The sequence below is a fragment of the Coffea eugenioides genome, chromosome 5 (genome assembly GCF_003713205.1).
Source record: "Coffea eugenioides isolate CCC68of chromosome 5, Ceug_1.0, whole genome shotgun sequence".
Taxonomy (NCBI): Eukaryota; Viridiplantae; Streptophyta; class Magnoliopsida; order Gentianales; family Rubiaceae; genus Coffea; species Coffea eugenioides.
In genome coordinates, this window is record NC_040039.1 from 2,983,217 (window position 1) to 3,001,690 (window position 18,474).

Here is an 18,474-nt window from a genome sequence, read left to right on the forward strand (position 1 = left end):
CATTTTCTTAATGTTTGGACATCCAAGGCCTCTCTCCTAGATGTCATTCGCACAGCATGGCAACGGGAGCTACAGGGTTCCCCCTTGAAGGTTCTGTCCTCCAAACTGATACATGCTCGTCGAGCCATTCAGGAGTGGAATAAGCATACGTTTGGAAACATATTTGACGCTTCGCGCGAGACAGAGGCTGCAGTGCGTAGGGCGGAGGAAAGGTTGGAGAATGAAGGTTCGGATGCTGCTCAGGTGGAGCTTCATAGGGCTCAGGCTCAGTTCAATCATGTGTTGTTGGTTGAAGAGCAATTCTGGAGGCAGAAGGCAAGGGTGAAATGGATACATCAAGGAGATTGCAATTCCAAGTTCTTTCATGCTGTCCTGAAGCAGAGGCGGGTGCACGGGGCCATCCATAGGATTAGAGACGCGCACGGTGCCTGGGTGGAGACGGACGAGGATATCTCCAACGAAGCTGTGCCTTACTTTTCGGAGCTATTTTCTGAGCCTGCTGGCAATGCAGTAGACCTGTTGTATGTGATCCCGCCCATTCTCATGGCGGAGGAGAATAACCATTTGGAGGAGGACCCTTCTTTTGAGGAGGTGCGGCGGATTATTTTTGAAATGGATGGTGAGAGTGCAGCTGGCCCGGACGGTTTCACGGGGCGATTTTTCACTTTTGCTTGAGAGGTAATTGATCAGGATGTTTATAACGCAGTTTTGAGTTTTTTCTGTGGGGCTGAGTTACCTCGATTTGTTACATCTATTTCCATCATCTTGCTGCCGAAAGGTCCGAACCCTCAGGATTTCTCACAGTTCAGACCGATTAGTTTGTGCAATTTCTTCAATAAAGTGTTGTCCAAGTTATTGGCGGATAGGTTGGCCCTTCTCTTGTCGAGGTTGGTGTCGCCTCAGCAGACGGGTTTTGTTAAGGACAGAAACATCACAGAGAACTACATTCTCGCTCAAGAATTATTTTCAGGGATGCGCAGGTCCCCGAAAGGTGGGAATGTCACTTTGAACTTGGATATGGCAAAGGCGTATGATAGGGTGTCATGGATATTCCTGGTGAAGGTTATGCGACGCTTCGGGTTTGGGGAAAGAGTTATTGACATGGTTTGGCGACTGATCTCTAATGTATGGTTTCGGTTATTATCAATGGAATTTCCTATGGATACTTTAAATCTAGCAGGGGACTTCGTCAAAGGGATCCATTGTCGCCCGTGTTCTTTGTGCTTGGGGCGGAGGTGCTGTCCAGGGCCTAAACGACCTAGTGCTTCAGGTAAAAAAAAAGCAAGGATCATCTGGAGGATAAAGTACAAAAGAAACTAGGAGCAAAAATGAAGAAAAAAAAGGAAGGAATTGAAAATCTGGAAACTGAAGTACAGGGATCCGAGCTCGGATCCGTATGCAACAAAAAGGATCCGAGCCCTCGTCTGTACTCCTGGAGCAGTGGATCCAAGATCAACCGATCCGAGCTCGGATCCATTAGAGAAAGGCCTCGGATCATCCTTGATCCAAGCTCGGATCGTACTGCACCCCTCGGATCCAAGGTTCGGATTTGCCTCCCTCCTCTTTCTTTTCACACTACTTTCCAGCTATCTTTGGTAAGACAATTTGGTGGCACATGCTTCTGAAGCAAAAAGAAGGACAAAATGATTTATGGTCAAGTCAAAACAACATCTCTTTTGACTTTCTTAACAAATTGGAGATTTTGAAATCATGAGGGGAGAAAAAGAGAACTTTCCATCAGCTTTTATGGAGGGAAACAAGGAGAAGCCAATATTATCTACAGAGCTTGCATTCTTTCTTGGACACATTCTCGCTCGCTAGCAAAATATTGCAAAGAGTACTTGGAGACTTCATCTTGTAAACATCTAGTGCAAGCTATAGCAGAAATTGGAGGGCTTCACCATTAATTTGGCTAAGCTTTTCTTTATCCTTCTTGTACTTGTAACTTGTGATGTTTTCAATTAATGAAGTTATGAGTTTGATTGTGATATCATTCATGAGTAGCTAAATTTCTATATCTAGGGAGTAGATGAATCTTATGGCCAAGTGATATGAATTGAATGAGCTTTACACTTGTTGTATCTTGTATTAACTTGTCTATTTGTGCATGGTTAATTACTTGTTGTTATTTGATCACCAATAGCAGGTTTATAGTTGTTATTATTCGATGAGAATTGATAGTAACAATGAAAAAATGTAAGTAGAACTTGAGTTGTATGTTCATGAGAATAGAAATACATTCAAGTGGATTAATGTACATTTCATGCATGAACAAGAACAGAGTTAGTTATTCACCAAGAGATTAGGAAAAACTAAGCTGTTCTAGACCATTATTATGATGAGAATGAGATTTTGGCAATTTTGGAAATGAATCCCTAGTTAAACAAGAGTAGTAACAAGTATTAAATTCATTCATTTGGATCTTTTGTGTCATATGTGGAATCTACATCCCTAGATTCAAGTCTTTAGTGAAATTTCTCCATTTGTATCTTGCATTTATTAAATCAGATTTGTAGGCAGTAGCAATATAATTTTTCTGCTCAAATTAATTGTAAGTCTAAATAATAGAGGAAATAAGGACCTAGTACTTGTAGACGTTGTTTCTCGTGGGATCGACCCGATACATGCCCTAAACTACTAATTTGACCTGTATACTTGCAGTCAAACTGGTGTAAATCGGATTTTAACTTGTACGTATATAAAAAACCCGTCAATAATACCTTTGGAGCTAGCTTTGAATCTCAAGGGATGGGTACTAATGACTCATGTTTAATACTTCTTGAGGAGTGTCAAGAAAGTATAGGTTTTAAAAGTATTATTGCCCAATAAATTCTTGTGCTTTGGCGAGTACTCGTGTGACGCATATTCAAGGTAATATTCATGAATCACTTGAGATTGGTAAGTGACTTCCATATCTCTTATCATTTGGATAAATGTCTCATACAATCAAGCCATCTTTTATTGATCTACCACATTTAAAAATGGTAGATTACTCATTAACAAACCTCCTTAAAAAATGAGATTATATCATTAATCTAATGACTATAAAGAAGCGCTTGTTAGGACGCAGCCCAACAATTTCTTATTTTTAGCAATTTTCAAGTGTTTGATTTGTGTTTTTGTGTATTTTATAGGTTGTTACAATAAGGATTCATGCAAGTCATCTAAAGTGCAAAAGTGTCTACATCGAGGTAAAAAGGGAGTTTTCATATTCATTTGATGTATTCATGCATTTAAAGTGTTTCATTTTAAAGTTATATTAATGCATGTGACACGTATGTATTGTACATGGTTATAAGTATCATTTTGTGTGTATTTGTGGTACAAAATAGGATGATTTAAGATGAAATTTGTTCCTTAAGCTTCTAAATTTTGTAAATTTCAATTGAGCAATTTATGTGTAAATGTTGGTTATATTTGTAGGAATTGAGAAGAGTTATCAAATGTTGAATCAATTCGGATGCATTTCAACTTCATTAGAGCTCGATTCAAAAATACTTTGGAAAGGAAAGTAGATATTCAAGGCAAGTATTCTTGGAGCAATGTATGAACAACAAAATGAACATCTTGCATGAAGTATCAGAGAGGAATTGGAGCAGAAAAGAAGCAGGAAAACGCCACCAAGGAGAATACGCGAGCCTTGAATGCGCGACTTCAGGTCACATATTCCAAGGTCGCGTATTGTAGCCAGAATTCTACAATTTACTCTATGTTCACACTACTTTCCAGCTCATTTCCAATAGCATGATCATGTGTTTTCAAGTGTATTTGATTTAACAAGATGCATTTTCAATGTTAAAGTTGGATTTTATTTAAGTAGCATGAAAATAGTTGGATACTAGGTGAAATGCGGAAATTTGGACAAGAGAATTGGAGAAAAAACTACAGAAAATTGTAGTTTTCTGCAGCAAATCCGGTCAAATTCTAGCTGGATTCAAGGCCGGATATGCAGGGCAAGAAAAAAATATTTTAGCTTTTGGCCGGATTCTAGTTGCTTCAAGTTTTAAACGAAATCTGTGCACAAGCTAGTTTCCTTCATTTCCTTCTTCTTCTTCTTAACAAATATGCACACAATCACATCTTAAACACACACTACTCACCAAAATCCTTCTTTAAACCATCAAATCTCCCAACCAACTTCACCAAAACAATTCTCTCATCCTCTGGAGAAGCTTTCATGGTTCAAAATTTTTCAAAAATCACTTTAAATTCGGTTGCAAGCTTTTTGAGATAGGGTTTCACCTTCTTGAACCATTCAATTGGGGCCAAATTGGATTGCATTTCGGGGGGCTTTTTACTCCGTTTATATCCCTAATCAACACTCAACAAGTTTAAGTAACAATTCTTCACTAAATTTTGTCTTTTAATTATTGCCACTTGTGAATAATTTTTCACATTTTTGGCATTTTCGAATTTCTTGTCTTTATGAAGTTTGGTGATTTTTATTGCACTTGTTAATGTTGTTTATGATTATTGATGATGAATAAATCATGAGTTTGTGAATATTTGGTAAATTTGGTGATTTTTTTCTAATTTGATGCTTAATTTGGCTTGGTGAAAAGTTACATATTAAATGGCCAATGTCACCATTTAATTAGGTTTACAAGAGTTTTATGATATTCATTTGAGTAGTCTAAATTACTAAATGTATGAAATGTGCACTGGTAGAATTATTTTGGAATTCTTTGGCAATTCTAGAACTTGAGATGAATTAAAGAATGACCTTTAATGGAAAAAAGTCATGAATGCACTTATGATCTTTGTGGTTCAATTGTTTTTAGCATTTCATGAATTCTCAAGAAGGTCATTTATATGCCCATTTGATGTGTTTGCCTCTATTTTGGAATTAGTTTAGCACTTGTTGAAATTTGAAAAATTGGACATTGATGACACAATGTATAAATGAAACTCATTTTGTTCATGATTATTGGCATATTTTGTGAAGTCAGGTTAACTTTACTTTGGTGATTCATGCAAATACTTGAATTTAGCTAGTTTTATGTTTTTATCACACTTGAACATTGTGTTGGTTCCATTTGCTTGACCCATTTTTCCAAATTTTCTTGACTTGCATATTTACTTTTTGATGTTTGCAAGATTTTACTCTTAAGTTGTTATTTTATTATAATCTTACCTTTTGAAGTGGCACATTAATTGAATCCTCCTTTGATTGTGTTCTCAAATAAGGTTGGAATCGCGTCACATGGCCATAGATTTGGATTACGAGAGTTGATAGGAGAGTATTATCTCTTACTCTATCTCTTTATTTTCCTTATCTTACATTGAGGATAATGTGAAATTTAAGTGTGTGGGAGGGAAATAATTGACTTACTATTTTATGCCTTGTGATGATGTTTTGTGGATTTACATGCATTAAAAATGTTGAAATTGAATTTGAAAATGTTGCCATGTGAAAATTTTCTTGAAAAATTGGGTTGTTGGTAGGGAGTTTTATCCAGTTATAAGCAAAAATTCTGTCAAAATTTTTTCAAAATTTTACTATGATCCAAAATCTTTAATATTTTGCTATGATTGTTAAAAAGTGCCAATTTGTCCTAACCTTAAGTATTGTGATTCTCCCACTTATTGAAACTTTATATGTACCTTGGAGATTTCATTCCTTATTTGACTGAAAAATGGTTATTATGTGTTGAATATGTCTAGATTAATTTAGATAGAGTATGCAATATCTTAATCATAAGGATTTGATGGTCTAAATATTCTAGCTTAATTATAGGGATTAGACAACCTAATTATTCTAACTTGATTTTAGGATCTTGATTAATTTGAATCTTATATATATACATATATATATATATATATATACTAGGGGGGAGTACCCGCGCATCACGCGGGTGTTTGGTGCCTGTGGGGAAGGAGATTTTTTTGTTAAACAAACAATAGTACATTGTGAGAAGAAATAAAATTTAGTATGAAAAAATAAACGATATAATCAATTAATTCACACAGCGTTACAATAAAACTGTGTCAAATTGAAGGTCGTTGATAATGCAAAAAGGTAGAGCAACACAGAAAGCTAACCTTATTCCAGAATCCCCACCGAGAGCTCTTTCTTGCTGTTACTCCAAACCTATAAGATTATAACCAACCCAGACCAATTGGGGTTAGGCAACGCGAAAAATGCTATCTTGCAGCTAGGCAACGCGATAAGAGTCGCTAATTGTAGGTACTAAGAACACACCGACAAAATTAAGGGAGGAACTGAAAAATTGGGGGGGTGAAATCTAACCTCACGCTGAACCACCAGGAGTAGCTAGGACTGAAGAGCATTCTGAGCTGATTAGTATGAAGCCAGGTAGAATTATCTCAATCCTAGAATACTAACAGGGAGAAACTGATAATCAACTGTTTAGGCATTAAGATACCAACAGTTTGGCAATTGAATTTGGTGTAATTAATGACGAAATATTAGGTAATTTCAAAGTTGAGCTCGGATAGAAGAGAAAACGATGAGGCAAATCGTTGTAGACAAAGGCAAAAAAGGAAAACTTAACTCCTGAAGCTGAAAGGGGATAAAATGACCAACGTTTGTGGCTCATAAATGCAGATTATAAATGATAGAGAAATGGCTTCCTACCATTGATAGAGAAATCGTTGGCTCATTTCCTAAATCCGATTGCCATTCAAATGTTTCAGACAAAGCAACATCTCAAACGGTTATCTGCGACTGAAAAGGGGAATTATTGGTAGTTAAGAGATATTCTGGTAATTACACCAACATACAAGCATATATGGGTTGCACAAAATGCAAAAACAGTTGTACACTAATTACACATTCCATCAATACGCAGATGGCTCATCAATGACAACTTTAAATGTATTAAAATGGGGTCATTTCAGTAAACATACCCAAATACATGCTTCCTTAACTTGTACATAAAGCTTTTAAACTAATATACAACATTTCACATTCCTAGAAAGCCCCCACCTATGCGGTTGAAATTCAACCTATTCTTTGACCAAAACTCAATCTTATATAGTATAACGATATATCTGTTGTATCACTCATTCAATCAAGAGAAATGTTATTCCCAAATATCTCTCTCCTTCTTCTTCTCTCACATGGTATCAGAGTTGTGAGAGAGAAATTTTTTTTTAAATTCTTTGTTTTTCGATCATCTTTTCTGGTGATTTTATCCTATGATTCTTTCTGATATAATATCGCCATGTCTACATTCGACACGTCTGTAACATCTACGTCCAAATAAAAAACAATCCCTCTTATGGTAAATTCATCTATTACTGGTTCTACTATTATTATTGCAAAAAAATTGAAAGGTAATAACTATTCTACTTGGGCCATTGATATTGAGTTATGGTTCATGGGACAATGATATAAAGATCATCTCACTACCAAATCTAATGATACTATGGTTGATCGATCCAAGTGGAAGAGAATCGATGCACAATTGTGTAGCATGCTTTGGTAGACTATTGATTCTTTACTAAAGTAAATTTTTCGTCCACATAAGACTTTCTTTACTGTGTGGGAGTAGGCCAAAATATTATACACCAATGATATCTCTCGTATTTATACTATTTATTCTGATTTGATAAATCTCATTGCACCCCAAAAACTTGATATGCCTATGAGCTCTTACTTAGGCAGAATTCAAGGGATCCTTTCAGATTTCAATGAGTTGCTACTATCCCCTACTGCAACTCAACAGGAACAACTCTTTCAAAGAGGTACATTTTTTATGCTTTTGGCTCTTTTTGGTTTATCAGCAGAATATTCTACATTCCGTGATCAGATTCTTGCTAACTCCATAATTCCTACTCTATCTCAATTATTTTTATAATTGTTATGACTTTATGATAAATCAAAGTTATTTACGAAAACTATTGTCATTGATTCATCTGCTTTGGCATCTCAATCTAACTAAAGAGGAGGCCGGGATCATGGTCGCGACTGAGGTGGTTATAATAGTAATAGAAATCGACCCTATTGTGACTATTGTAAAAGAATTGGACATACAGAAGATCGTTGTTGGCTCTTGCGTGGACGTCCTCCACAATAAGCAGCAAATGTTGTTCAATCAGAACATTGTGAAAGTTTAGGAATAAATTTCAAACCTGAGTATGAGGATTTTGAGAAATGGTTTACAACCAAACAGTCTTTCATGCCTGCTGACTCAATAGTACAAACCAGTAATGCTAGCATTTGTGTTTCTCAATCTCCTTCTCTTGGTCTATGAGTTTTCATAAGTGAATATTTAACGTATATTTTGTACAAGTTTGGCATGAACTTTTGGTATGTTTTGAGAAGATTAAAGTCATATTTGAACTCTTTTGGTACTAATTGCTTAAATGTTGTTTAAGTGTTCAAAACTTGATAAATGACTGGATTAATGCTTTAATTTATGATATTTTGAAGGATATTGATATGTGAACTTCATGAACGAGATAAAGAAAAAGCAAGGATCATTTGGAGGATAAAGTACAAAAGAAACTAGGAGCAAAAATGAAGAAAAAAGGAAGGAATCGAAAATCTGGAAATTGAAGAACATGGATCCGAGCTCGGATCCGTGTGCAACAAAAATGATTCGAGCCCTCGTCTATACTCCTGGAGCAGTGGATCCGAGATCAACTGATCTGAGCTCGGATCCATTTGAGAAGTCCTCGGATCAGCCTTGATCCGAGTTCGGATCGTATTGCACCCCTCGGATCCAAGACCTCGGATCTGCATCTTTCCTCTGCAAGTGGCTCAGCCGTTTTTCTTACTTTTCACACTACTTTCCAGCTATTTTTGGTAAGAGAATTCGGTGGTACATGCTTCTGATACAAAAAGGAGGACAATATGATTTATTGTCAAGTAAAAAACCATTACTTTTGACTTCCTTAACAAACATTAGATGAAGAATGATGAGAGGGTGGAAAGGGAACTTTTCCACCAGCTTTTATGCAGAACCAGAGGGAGAAGTCAGAGACCATCGGTAGCTAGTTTTCTTCTTGTAACATTTTCTCTCTAGCTAGAAGTTCTTGAAGAAGCACTTGGAGACTTCATCTTGTAATCATTTTCAGTAAAAGACATAGCAAAAATTGGAGGGTTTCACCACTAACTTGGCCAAGCTTTTCTTAAACTTTTTGTACTTGTAACTTGAGATGTTTTTCATTAATGAAGTTATGAGTTTGATTATTATATCAACCATGAGTAGCTAATTTTCTATATCTAGGAAGTAGATGAAACTTATGGCCAAGTGATATGAATTGAATATGACTTACACTTGTGATATCTTGTAATAACTTGTCTACTTGTGCATGATTGATTACTTGTTGTTGTTTGATCACCAATAGTAAGATTATAGTTGTTATTACTCATTGAGAAATGGTAGTAAAAATAGAGTAACATGAGTAGAACTTGAGTTGTATGTTCATGAGAATAGAAATACATTCAAGTGGATGAAATCTGCATTTCATGCATGAACAAAAACAGAGTTAGTTATTTACCAAGAAATTAGGAAAAACTAAGTTGTTCTAGACCATTATTATCATGAGAATGAGATTTTGGTATTTGTTTGGAAATGAATCTCTGGTTAAATAAGAATAGTAACAAGTGTTAAGTTCATTAAATAAGATCTTTTGTGCTATAAGTGGAATCTATATCCCTAGATTTAAGTCTTTAGTGAAAAATTTCCATTTGTATCTTGCAATTTGTTAACTCAGAATTGTAGACAGTAGCAATATTATTTCTCTGCTCAAATTCATTATAGATCTAAATAATAGAGAAAATAAGGATCTAGTACTTGTAGACATTGTTTCTCATGGGATCGACCCGATACATGCTCTATATTATTTGATTGACCTGTATACTTGCAGATAACGGGTATAAAATTGGATTTAAACTTGCACTTATAGTAAAAACCCGTCAAGTTTTTGGCGCCGTTGTCGGGGAGCGGCAATATTAGGGCATAATCATCTCTATTAATTTAGACAGATATATTTTTATTAGTTAAGCTGTTTATAGTTAATTCTGCATTTTAATCAGTTTTTAACAATTGAAACTGCATAATCTCTTATTTCTGTTTGTAGTGTATGCACCGGATATTTCGAGAAGTTGCACCTTTCGATCCAGAAATTGAGAGGACAATACGTAGACAAAGGAGTCATACACCACAACAAGAGGAACAAGAGGTTTGGCAACCGATAGAGAAAATCTTAATAGAGCTACCATTTGAAGAAGAGATGGCGGAAAATGAAGCAAATAGGCGAGCTCTACGAGATTTTGCTCTACCGGAGACACAAGGATCTCAAACAAGCATAGCAAGACCTACGGTAAATGCTAATAATTTTGAGATTAAACCATCACTCATCCAAATGGTTCAACAATCTCAATTTGGAGGTAATGCTATAGAATATCCTAATTCACACTTAGTTACATTCTTGAAAATATGTGATACCATTAAAATGAATGGAGTTAGTGATGATGCTATAAGGTTAAGATTGTTCCCATTTTCATTAAGAGATAAGGCTAAAATCTGGTTACACTCTCATGCTCCTAACACTTTTACCACATGGGATAATTTATCAAAGGCATTTTTGAATAAGTATTTTCCACCAGGTAAGATTGCTAAGCTTAGAATGGATATCACTAGTTTTAGCCAACTAGAGAGTGAATCATTATACGAGGCATGGAAAAGATTTAGAGATTTGCTTCGAAAATGTCCACATCATGGACTATCCGATTGGCTGATCATACAAACCTTCTATAATGATTTATCTTTTTCCACTAAAATAATGATTGCTGCAGTTGCAGGTGGAGCTTTAATCAGTAAATCACCCCAAGAAACTCATAATTTGATAGAAGAAATGGCCGCAAATAACTACCAATGGGCCAATGAGAGAGGTAATACGAGATGTCACGCAGGTATGATAGAAATGGACACTCTTAACATGCTAAGTGCTCAAATGAATAATGTGATGAAGTTGCTAAGTCGACAAAGTGGAGTTGGTCCAAATTCATCTAATGCACATGTAACTTGTTGCTCTATATGTGGAGGTGAACATGATGCTAATGAATGTATTGATTCTGAACAGGTACAATTTGTCAACAATTACAATAGTAATACTCAAAATAACCCCTACTCAAATACTTATAATCCAGGGTGGAGAAATCATCCAAATTTTGGATGAAAAGATCAAGGCAATCAACCAAGGCCAACCAATACACCGGGATTTCAACCGAGGCAACCACAAGCTGAAACCCAACCTAGTTGGGACATCGCGATGGAAAAGCTTGCTAAGGTTATTTCTGATAGATTCGAGCGAGTTGAGGGGCAGTTGGACCAATTGGCTGGGATGTATAGAAATTTGTAGGTTCAAATTGGTCAAATTGCCAATGTGATCAACAACAGAAACCCTGGCGAATTGCCAAGTAAAATCGAAGTAAATCCAAAAGAGCGTGTCAATGCTATCACTCTTAGAAGTGGTAAAATGGTTGAGGGACCTAACTCTAGTAATTCAAGTGGTGAAAAAGATAAGGAGCAAGCATATGAAGGAGTAAAACCAAGCCAAAATGATCATGTAGTCATTGATATTGATGCACTTCCTCCCAAATTAAATCCTCAGTTAAATTCTAATGTGATTCCTTTTCCTCACAGGTTGAAGAAAGATGGACAGGATCGGGAGTTTGAAAAGTTCTTCAAAATGTTTAAACAATTGCACATTAACATTCCTTACATTGATGCTATTACACAGATTCCCTCTTATGCGCGTTTCTTGAAAGATATCATGTCAAGGAAGAGGAAAATTGTAGATAATGAGATGATAGCATTAACGAAAGAGTGTAATGCATTAATTAAGAAAAAACTCCCTCCTAAATTGAAAGATTCGGAAAGTTTTTCTATTCCTTGCACTATTGGTCAATTGTATTTTTTTAATGCTTTATGTGATTTAGGTGCAAGTGTGTCACTTATGCCGTTATCGGTTGCCCGGAGATTGGGACTTTAAGAGTTGAAAGCTACCAATATCACATTGCAGTTGGCAGATCGGTCAATCACACATCCAATTGGTATTTTGTAAAATGTGCTCATAAGGGTAAGACAATCTATAATACCTGTGAATTTTGTTGTCTTAGATATTGAGAAAGATGTGAGAATGTCAATTATTCTAGAACGACCGTTTTTAGCCACCGCACGAACTATAATTGATGTGAAAAAAGGTAAGCTTATATTACGGGTTAATGGTGAGGAATTGAAATTCAGTTTGGATAATAAAGAAGGGAGTATAGAGCCTACTGCTCTTGTTTCTAATATGCTATGTGATGAAAAGGTTAACCAAGAAAGGAACGAAGAAGTTAAATTTATAAATGTTCTTGGTACTAACTTTCATGGTATAGGAGCAAGGGAGGAGAAAATAAGGATGAAAGTTGGCTTAATAAATTCACCATTCCATGAAGAAAGTGGAAAAAAGTTAAGCCAATTTGAAAAAGACAAGCAAATTCCACTCCAAGGTGAAGTCGAACCTGTATATGACAAGTCTAATATTCCTCCTTGGCATTTGAGGAAATTGGACTTTGGAGATCAATGCATGGCTCACCACAGGGTGGATTGGCTCGGAAGTTTCGACCCGTGGGGAGAAAATCGCTCCCTAATGTTCTAAAATGATCCAAAACATTTAAGTCGAGCCAACGATTATAAACAAAAACGCTAGTTGGGAGGCAACCTAATGATTTCTTTAGTTTAATGTGTTTTTAATATGTTTTTCATGAGTTGGTGTGATTTTTAATGTTTTAATGGTTTGTAGGGGGGCTACCGGATGATGAACATCTATCTTGGAGCTGCACTTGAAGAATGATCGTAAAAAAGGAGGTTTTCCTATTGAATTTTGTTTTAAGTGTCCAAATTTCCAGTTCATATATCCAATATTGCACATTCATTATATTCAATTGAGTTTCAGTGGTAACATGTTTATATATGCTCATTGACTCATTTGAGGTGCAATTCATGCCTAAAAATGCAATTTTAGTGTAAAAGTGCCAAAATGATCAAAGAACCTCAATCCTCGATTTGCAATTTAGATGTGTTTGATGTGTTTTGAGAGGTTGGATTTAGTGTTTAGGGTATATTACACTTGCGTGGATGGTTGGAATTGATAAAAAGTTCATCCAAAGTGTAATTTGGAATTTGCCGGAAAAGGGAGAAAAAATTACAGTTTCTGCAATTATTGCAGAAACAGAGGGATCCGAGGGATCGTCTAATCTTCTGGAAAGCCGGATCTGAACCTATCGGATCCGAGGTCTGTTCAAAACGATACGAGCTCGAATTGGTTCTGGTTCAAAGCAGAAACGCGACCTCGGTTCCTCATTTTCCAATTTCTTCTTCTTCTTCTTTACCGAAAACCCTAACCCCTCTCCACCAATCTTCCATTTCATCCAATAATCCTCCAATCTTTCACCATAAAAACATCCCCCAACATCTTCTGATCATAAACACTCAACAATTTCACATCAAAAGTATCAATTTGAGGGCTTTTGATCATCAAATCAGAGAAAAGGGGCCGAACTGATTTCTTCCATTTTGAGTCGAAATTGGGCTTGTTTCTTCTTCAATTTTGCATCATCATCTTCCTTCACCATCACTCTACATATTTGAGGTACTATGGCTCGCACAAGAAGGGCTGTTATTCGCACACCTTTGTCGTCTTCGAGCGAGGAACGAACTCCGTCCTTATCTGAGGAGTCACCAGTGGAGGAATCTCCCTCACCTGAGTCGCCGTCTCGCTCTTGACGAAAGACAGCATCTATTAGCCGCGAGGAGCCACCTCCAGATTATGACACCACTCGATTCACTTTGCTCGAGAATCAATAGTGGTATGAAGCCGGATTGGCAAAGGATATTATAATTGAGAAACACTTGGCACCAGAGGTAGATGATCACTATAGAGTCTCCACAGCATTTGGACGACTTGGATGGAAAAATATTTTGAAGTTGCCGCGGCATTACTACTCCAACTTGGTCCGAAAATTTTACGCCAATGTGGAGGACAAGCAAAGCCAAAGTGGGAATCTCATTGTCTATTGGGTTCAAGGCAAGAGAGTGGCCATCACTCGGGAAAAAATCACCTGAAGTGTCAAAATCATGAACGAGGGAGAGGATATTAAATTGACTAAGAAATTTAAGGCACGTGATCCATGGTAAGTGGGAGAAGCTGTGTCACGTCTTAAGAGTCAATACCGTGAGCGAGGAAGTTCGAAAAAACTCACCGTTTATGCAGCTTCCTTCGATCCTAGGTATCACCTGATTTTCTATCTCTTCGCTTTTAATGTGGTGCCGAAAAGGAGTGGAAAAAGGGAGCTCCGTAATAGCGACCTTTACTTCTTGGATAAGATGATGCATGGTGTGGGTCGGCAGCTGACTGGTACCCCTCTGGTCAGTATCATTATCAGTTATATGCGAACCGCAGCTCCCATGATAGCCGGCGAAACCTGCTTTGGGTTCCCTCGCCTTCTTTCCCTTCTTTTTGAGGAGTTCAAGGTTTCTCTGGGATCCGAGCGAGCAATTGTCACTAAGGCTGCCGAGGAGGTCAATGCCTCGTTACTCAAGTCCTTGGGTATCCCTACGGACTTTGGAGTTTCTTTGGTTCGAGACGTTGGTGAAGCTTCGACCTCAGCTTAGCTCCCGCCTCACACTCAGCAAGAACAGAAAGTTCAAGAAACGGAGGCACAACAGGCTCTACCTCCTCCTATTCCACCTCCACCACCACCACCACCTCCTCCAAGATCCAAATGGCAAGAAGTCCTCAATGCCATCTATTGTATGGAGACAAGGGTCATGGAGCGCATTGATCAGCAGGAGCAACGGATGATCGAGCGACTTGATAGGCATGATCGGCGTCTTCGGGCGTTGGAGGATCATTTCCACATCCACCGTTCACATACATTGATTCTTGAGCCAGGAGGAAACGAGGAACATGAGGCTCGTGAGGAGGGTGGCGGCAACGAAGCAACTGACCTTGACGGCCCCTCTACATAATTTACTTTGTTTTCAGCTGTTATTTAGTTTTTATTTTTCTTGTTTTTATCTGGTGTTAACTTTTTGTTATGTTTCTTGTTTCACTAGCGCTTTTGGGATCGTCTCACCTCTCTATGGCTATGTATTTTCCCCTCATGCAGACTAGTAGCTTTTGGGATGATAATGATGTTCGTGGCCTCAATTGCATCAACATTTCTTTAAAGGGGAGTACTAGTTTCTTTTACCTTCTTTTACAACGAGGATATTGTGAATTTTAAGTGTGGGGGAAGGAGTATTTTGTGTTTTGATTATCTTATGGCTTGATTGTGTCTTGAAGTACATGTTTTTATTTGATTGTGGCTTAGAAATATTGAAATTATATTGGGAAATATTGCCATATGGATACTTTTCTTGAAATTTGTGAAGCCCCCACTTCTCCCTAAGGCGAATCAAAGGGTATCCGTGGGACGCCTGCCCAACTCTCGCCAGGACTTACTACAATCCACAATTCAAAAACTCAGAATACTTCAATGACTTCAATACATAATTAAAGTACTCCAAAATATCTCACACTTACAATTAATCAGTTCTCAAGCTTAATACAATCCAAAAGAATATTTACTACAGCCATCTGCTGTAATACAACTTTAAATTTTCAAAAGAAGGCAATCTAGTACAATTCACGAGCATTTTTGGTTTCGAACCCTGTTAAAGAAACCCAAAACGTGGGATGAGCTACACAGCCCAGTGAGGTTCCAAGACACTCTAGCAGTTCTAATAAATCAAGTAATTGAGCATATCATATGTATGGTTCAAGATTACACATTGGCATATTAACATGAGACAATAATCATTGTACAAATAATTTGAGCATATCACAGGTACGGCACATTTGTATGAAACGGTTATCATTATGCAAAATAAACACACATTGAAGGATACGGTGTTCCAGTGGAACCATTTCGGTCATCTGCACCTTATAACTTCCGATCCCCATGGTACTGTCTGGCCATCGCCATATCCCTCCAGTGGTAATACTCGAGTATACCGAAACGGTGGCCCAGGGTTCCAACCTACCCGACCGAACCCAGTCCTGGCTCGAGTAGGTCGGTAACCAAGGGCAGGGCCCAAGTTCAGCTTAGAGCTTACAACATGCACAAGTAATCAAGTAAATCGGTGAACGATAAAATTTATCATTTTAGTAGGTCGAGTGAGATAAAGTACACACTCGCCTTAAAACGGTGGCCCACTTCATATGAGCATATCATTTATGATAATCAAGTAATCAGGTGGTCAAGTAATCAAGTACGTTGGTGATCACGTAAGCAGATAATCAAGTAAGCAGGTAACCAAATAGATTAGAAAACGGTAAGTAAACACGGTTAACGGTAAACGGTAAACGGTGGCAATTACGGTTAATTGGTAGACATATGTCATTTCAATAGGCCGCCTTTGGCCGTGTCCCACTATTACCATGTAAGAGTCGAGAAGATTCACGCCAATCGACTTATGCTGCCATGGCATAATTAATCATTTAAACACATCATGTAAATATGCTCTCCAAGCATTTCATATCTAGTATTTCAAGTAATCACATAAATATGCTCTTTAAGCATTTCATATCGAATAGTTCAAATATACATACTTCAGGTATTTCACGTCGAGTAATTCAAGTATATCTTATTCAAATATGCATGAGTGTGGTAAATACTTAACATATAGCACTTAACACTTAATGACCATGGGTTAAGCATATCATAGACTTATTCCAATTACGTATTCCTATATTGAACACTTACCTATTCAAAACAAGTGATTAAGTACTCAAACAAGCATTTGGGCGTCCACTTCGAGTTCCTCTTGAAGGTCTCCTTGAGCGCCTGAGCAATTAACCAATTATACACTATCACTTAGAACCCCTACTTATCAAAGAAGGTTGTACAATTTAAAGAGAATTCATGAATTGGGTCTTAATTATTCATAATCGAGGCTCAGGAGTGAAGTTTTAAAGTCTAAAGAGAAAGACTAGCATTTTTCACGAAATCAAATTCAAAATATTCAATCGATATCGAGAAAAGAAGGCAAGTTTCAAAAATCTTATTTTCTAAGAAATTGACAAATTTCAGCTTTGGGTGTCGATTTTAGAAAAATCATATCTTGCATTATATAGGTCCAAAATTGGAAAACTTGATACCATTAGAAATCTCTTCAAAAGTACTAAAAGTTCTTAGAATATACTTTTCCATGATTCCAAATGGAAGGTATTCAAAAATAGGCTCAAAGTTGTTGTTTTGGCACTTAAGATAGTTTCGGGGTTGGTTTTTGACCAACTTTGAAAATCCGGCAAAATTCTCACAATACGAACTAGCCTCCGAAATTTGGAACTCAATTAGAGCTACATTCAAAGTTTAAAACAAAACAAACGGAACAAGAATCGAAGTTTTGAGCGCCAAGATATAGCAGCTCAAAATTGGCTAAAAATTCCTCCTTGATCAAGAATTTCCAGATTTAAAACATGAACTTTGGGACTTCAGTTGGATATTGAAATAGACTCAGAATGGCACCAAAATAGCAGTATTATACTACCATATAAGGGCTATTCCTCTGTCAAATTTCATTGGAAAATTCATTCGGCAAGTTGGTTAACAAAACCATCAAAGTTTCAAGAATTTCCAAGGCAAATCTGCCTTGTACTTCAAATTTTCTTTTCTAAAACCTTTAGCCAATAAATGTCTAAAACATGTCTCATTTGTGATAACTAGGTCTAATAAGAATCCAATATACATTTGGTAGGTGATTAACACCAAGAATTTCAAAACAACAAGTCCCAACCAAGGGTTAGGCCTTTACTAGCCAAAAAGAGGATTTTTACTCACTGCATCAGTTTCAAAATATGGACACAACTCACTCAATTCAACTCAGAATTGAGCGCAGTTGGTGGCGTTGAAAATCTCTTTCATAAAGCTAGAATTTCTCAGAAGAAACCATTATCAAAATCTATTCACAAGCAACTCGTTTTTTGAGCATCATGTTACAGTTCATGTCCTGCCTCCTGAAGAGCAACGAAACAGAACAGAAATTTTCAAATGAATGGTTCGGCTCACTCGAGTGGAACTAGGTCATGCATTTTATACAAATGGAAAGTTTGGATTGTTTAGTTTCCAGTGCCATAAATGGCACTTGATTTCGACATTGGAGCAAAGAGTTATGGCTGATACAAAATGACTGCCTGGGCAATACGGGAATCATTTTCCAGTTTTGCTAACTTTGGAAATCAATTCATTTGACCAACCAAATCATGTTATTTTTCAATGAAACTTTCTACACACTTCATATAACATGTAAACAACATAAAAAAGCCATTAGAACCTCAAAAGTTTGCACAAAAGGGCTCGGACAAGGCAGGGGTAAAATGGTCACTTTTGCTCCAAGCACCTCTTTTGATTTTTTTACCAATAATACAACATTAATCCACTAATATAAGCACTAAACCACCATTAAT

General features: G+C 37.0%; 1 non-coding gene across 1 annotated transcript; it reads right to left on the reverse strand.

Annotated features, from left to right (window-relative positions):
- Nucleotides 1–10,593: 10,593 nt before the first annotated feature.
- Nucleotides 10,594–10,700, reverse strand: LOC113772615. Its single transcript, XR_003468586.1, has one exon. It is a non-coding gene; the product is annotated as a small nucleolar RNA R71 (small nucleolar RNA).
- Between the last annotated feature and the right edge of the window lie 7,774 nt (nt 10,701–18,474).